The following is a 4,549-nucleotide window of genomic DNA, read 5'->3' on the forward strand; positions in this document are numbered from 1 at the left end:
CCCAACATGCACATAAGGAATTTTGTCGAGATCTGCAGCACTTTTAAGTATAATGGCGTGACTGATGAGGCTATCAAGTTGAGGCTTTTCCCATTCTCACTGAGGGATAAGGCTAAAGACTGGTTACATTCTGAACCAGCTGGGTCCATCACTATGTGGCAAGATCTTGCGCAAAAGTTTCTGGTGAAGTTTTATCCAATGGCAAAGACTGCTGCTATGAGTAGTGCTCTTACTCAGTTTGCGCAGCAACCTACAGAATCTATGTGCGAGGCTTGGGAACGCTACAAGGAAATGTTGAGAAAATGTCCACATCATGGAATGCCGGATTGGATGGTGATCACTGGTTTCTATAATGGTTTGGGGGCCCAATCTCGGCCCATGCTCGATGCAGCAGCCGGAGGAGCCTTATGGGCTAAAAGCTATACTGAGGCGTATAATCTTATCGAGACGATGGCTGCAAATGAGCATCAAAACCCAACTCAGAGGATGACGTCAGGCAAGGTAGCAGGTATTCTGGAAGTTGATGCAGCCACCGCTATTGCAGCCCAGCTCCAAGCGCTATCAATGAAGGTTGATTCTTTGGCTACGTATGGAGTTAATCAAATAGCTATGGTTTGTGAGCTTTGTGCAGGTTCTCATGCTACTGATTAGTGTTCTCTTGTAAACGAATCTGTTCAGTATGTGAATAATTATCAGCGACAACAGCAGCCTGTGCCAGCGACCTATCATCCTAACAACAGAAATCATCCAAATTTCAGCTGGGGGAATAATCAGAATGCTATTCAGCCACCATATCAGCAAGGAGTGAGTAAACAGTTTAACCCACCTGGATTCCAGCAACCACAGCAGTATGCTACAAGGCAATCATATCCTCAACAGGGAAGTACAGCTGCACCCACTAGTGCTGATTTTGAGGAACTTAAGCTGTTGTGCAAGAGTCAGGCGGTTTCTATCAAGACCTTGGAAAATCAAATCGGTCAATTAGCCAATGCAGTGCTCAATCGTCAACCTGGCACTCTTCCCAGTGACACGGAAGTACCAGGCAGGAAGGAAGCTAAAGAGCAAGTCAAGGCTATTACCTTAAGGTCTGGAAAAGTAGCTGATGCTGAAAAGGCAAAAGAAGTAGAAGCTGAAATTAGAGGTGAAGAATCTAAGCAAAAGGAGAAAGCGGCGGAACCAAGGAAGACTACTGTTGAACACACTCTGCCTGAGGCTAATACAGGGGAGAAACAGCTCTATCCTCCACCACCTTTTCCTAAGAGATTGCAGCAACAAAAGCTGGATAGATAGTTCGGGAAGTTTCTGGAGGTGTTCAAGAAACTTCACATCAATATACCTTTCGCTGAAGCTCTTGAACAAATGCCTAGTTATGCGAAGTTTATGAAGACTATTCTTTCAAGGAAGGTGAAACTGGATGACCTTGAAACTGTTGCTCTCACGGAAGAATGCAGCGCTGTTCTGCAACAAAAGTTACCACCAAAACTGAAAGATCCAGGGAGCTTCACCATTCCTTGCACAATTGGAAATCTGACTTTTGACAAGTGCCTTTGTGATTTGGGAGCAAGCATTAATCTGATGCCGTTGTCGATCTTTAAAAAACTGGATCTGCCTGATCCAAAACCCACGTACATGTCACTACAATTGGCTGACCGTTCCATTACTTACCCAAGGGGCATAGTTGAGGATGTGCTCGTCAAAGTGGATAAGCTCTTCTTTCCAGCAGATTTTGTTATTCTGGATTTTGAGGAAGATAAAAAGATTCCCATAATCTTGGGGAGGCCTTTCTTGGCTACTGGCCGTACCTTAATAGATGTGCAAAAAGGGGAACTTACTATGCGGGTCCAAGATCAGGATGTGACCTTCAACGTATTCAAGGCAATGAAATTCCCTACAAAAGATGAGGAGTGCTTAAAAGTGGATGTGATTGATTCTGCGGTTACTTCGGAACTCGATCACATGCTAATGTCTGATGCATTGGAAAAGGCCTTAGTGGGGGATTTTGACAGCGATGATGAAGATAACAACGAGCAATTACAATATCTGAACGCTTCTCCCTGGAAGCGAAAGCTGGACATACCATTTGAATCTCTTGGTACTTCTAACCTTAAGAATGCTGAAGGGAAGCTCAAACCATCAATAGAGGAAGCACCTACCTTGGAGCTCAAACCATTACCTGAACACTTGAGGTATGCCTTTTTAGGTGATTCATCTATGTTACCTGTTATTATTTCATCTGACCTTTCAGGTAGTGAGGAAGACAAGCTCTTAAGGATTTTGAGAGAATTCAAATCGGCTATTGGATGGACCATAGCAGACATCAAGGGGATAAGTCCTTCATATTGTATGCATAAAATTCTGCTAGAGGAAGGTAGTAAGCCAACTGTGGAACAGCAGCGAAGACTGAATCCCATCATGAAGGAGGTGGTGAAGAAAAAAATTCTGAAATGGCTAGATGTAGGCATCATTAATCCTATTTCTGACAGCTCGTGGGTGAGCCCCGTACAATGTGTACCTAAGAAGGGAGGTATCACTGTGGTCGCAAATGAAAAGAATGAGCTCATCCCTACTCGAACAGTTACAGGATGGAGAGTATGCATGGATTATAGAAAATTGAACAAAGCCACAAGGAAGGATCACTTCCCCCTTCCATTTATTGATCAGATGCTTGACAGATTGGCGGGTTATGAGTATTTTTGTCTTCTGGATGGTTATTCCGGGTATAATCAGATTTGTATTGCACCAGAGGATCAGGAAAAGACTACCTTCACTTGTTCATTTGGCACATTTGCTTTTCGTAGAGTTTCGTTTGGGTTATGTGGCGCCCCGGCCACTTTTCAGAGATGTATGATGGCTATATTCTCTGACATGATTGGAAATAACGTCGAAGTGTTCATGGATGACTTCTCCGTCTTTGGACACTCATATGATGAATGTTTGAACAATCTGCGCGCCGTACTCAAAAGATGCGTGGAAACTAATTTGGTGCTTAATTGGGAGAAATGTCATTTTATGGTGCGTGAAGGCATTATCCTTGGGCATAAGGTCTCTAGCAAGGGTCTGGAGGTGGACAAGGCCAAGGTGGGAGTCATTGAAAATCTTCCCCCACCTAATTCTGTGAAAGAAATTCGTAGTTTTCTTGGTCATGCGGGTTTTTATCGGCGATTCATCAAGGACTTTTCAAAGATATCTAAGCCGTTGTGCAATTTGCTTGAGAAAGATGTGCCTTTCAAACTTGATGATGAATGTTTGGCAGCATTCGAGACTCTCAAGGAGAGTTTGATCACGGCACCAGTCATTACAGCACCAGATTGGACAGAACCGTTTGAGATGATGTGTGATGCGAGTGATTATGCGGTAGGTGCAGTTCTGGGACAGCGCAAGAAAAATCTCTTCCATGTGGTCTACTATGCGAGTAAGACTTTAAATGGTGCCCAATTGAACTACACCACTACTGAGAAGGAGCATTTGGCTATAGTCTTTGGCTTTGAGAAATTTCGATCTTATCTGCTTGGTACGAAAGTAACAGTATTCACTGATCATGCAGTTATTCGCTATCTGGTTTCTAAGAAGGATTCGAAGCCAAGACTCATTCGTTGGGTGCTTTTACTTCAGGAATTTGAGTTAGAGATCAAAGATAGAAAAGGTACTGAGAATCAAGTAGCTGACCATCTCTCTAGGTTGGAGAATCCCGATTCTACTTCACAAGATAGGACGTTAATCAATGAATCTTTTCCGGATGAGCAGTTGTTTGCAATTCAGGAGGAAGAACCATGGTTTGCAGATATTGTAAACTATCTCGTCAGCAATATAATGCCTCTTAATTTGACATCCGCTCAAAAGAAGAAGTTTCTGCATGAGGTGAAGTGGTATATGTGGGATGAACCATATTTATTTAGACAGGGATCTGACTAGATCATCAGGAGATGTATCCCGTTCTGTGAGACGGAGGGGATATTACGAGACTGCCATTCCACGATTTATGGTGGACACTATGGAGGTGAGAAGACGGCAGCTCGTATTCTGCAAGCAGGTTTTTTCTGGCCTACTTTGTTCAAGGATGCTCATCAGTTTGTTTTAAGGTGTGATCGTTGCCAAAGAGTGAGAAATTTGTCAAGGAAGGATGAAATGCCATTAAATGTGATGCTTGAAGTTGAGGTCTTTGATGTATGGGGAATCGATTTCATGGGGCCTTTTATCTCATCTTGCAATAATCAGTACATCTTGCTGGCAGTCGATTATGTCTCAAAATGGGTCGAAGTTAAAGCTTTACCGACAAATGATGCAAAGGCAGTACTAAATTTTCTTCATAAGCAAATTTTCACAAGGTTTGGAACACCTCGGGTAACCATAAGTGATAAAGGGTCGCATTTTTGCAACCGTAAGTTCACTTCTATGATGCAGCGTTATAATGTGAATCATCGAGTAGCTACTGCCTATCATCCGCAAATAAATGGTCAAGCGGAAGTGTCTAACAGAGAGATAAAGTGCATTCTAGAGAAGGTTGTTTGTCCGTCAAGGAAGGATTGGTCTTTAAAGCTCGATGAAGCTG

General features: G+C 43.0%; 1 non-coding gene across 1 annotated transcript; it reads right to left on the minus strand.

Annotated features, from left to right (window-relative positions):
• Window positions 1-213: 213 nt before the first annotated feature.
• Window positions 214-320, minus strand: LOC141683847 (small nucleolar RNA R71). The gene has a single exon (XR_012560463.1). It is a non-coding gene; the product is annotated as a small nucleolar RNA R71 (small nucleolar RNA).
• Between the last annotated feature and the right edge of the window lie 4,229 nt (window positions 321-4,549).

The sequence above is a fragment of the Apium graveolens genome, chromosome 1 (assembly GCF_009905375.1).
Source record: "Apium graveolens cultivar Ventura chromosome 1, ASM990537v1, whole genome shotgun sequence".
Taxonomy (NCBI): Eukaryota; Viridiplantae; Streptophyta; class Magnoliopsida; order Apiales; family Apiaceae; genus Apium; species Apium graveolens.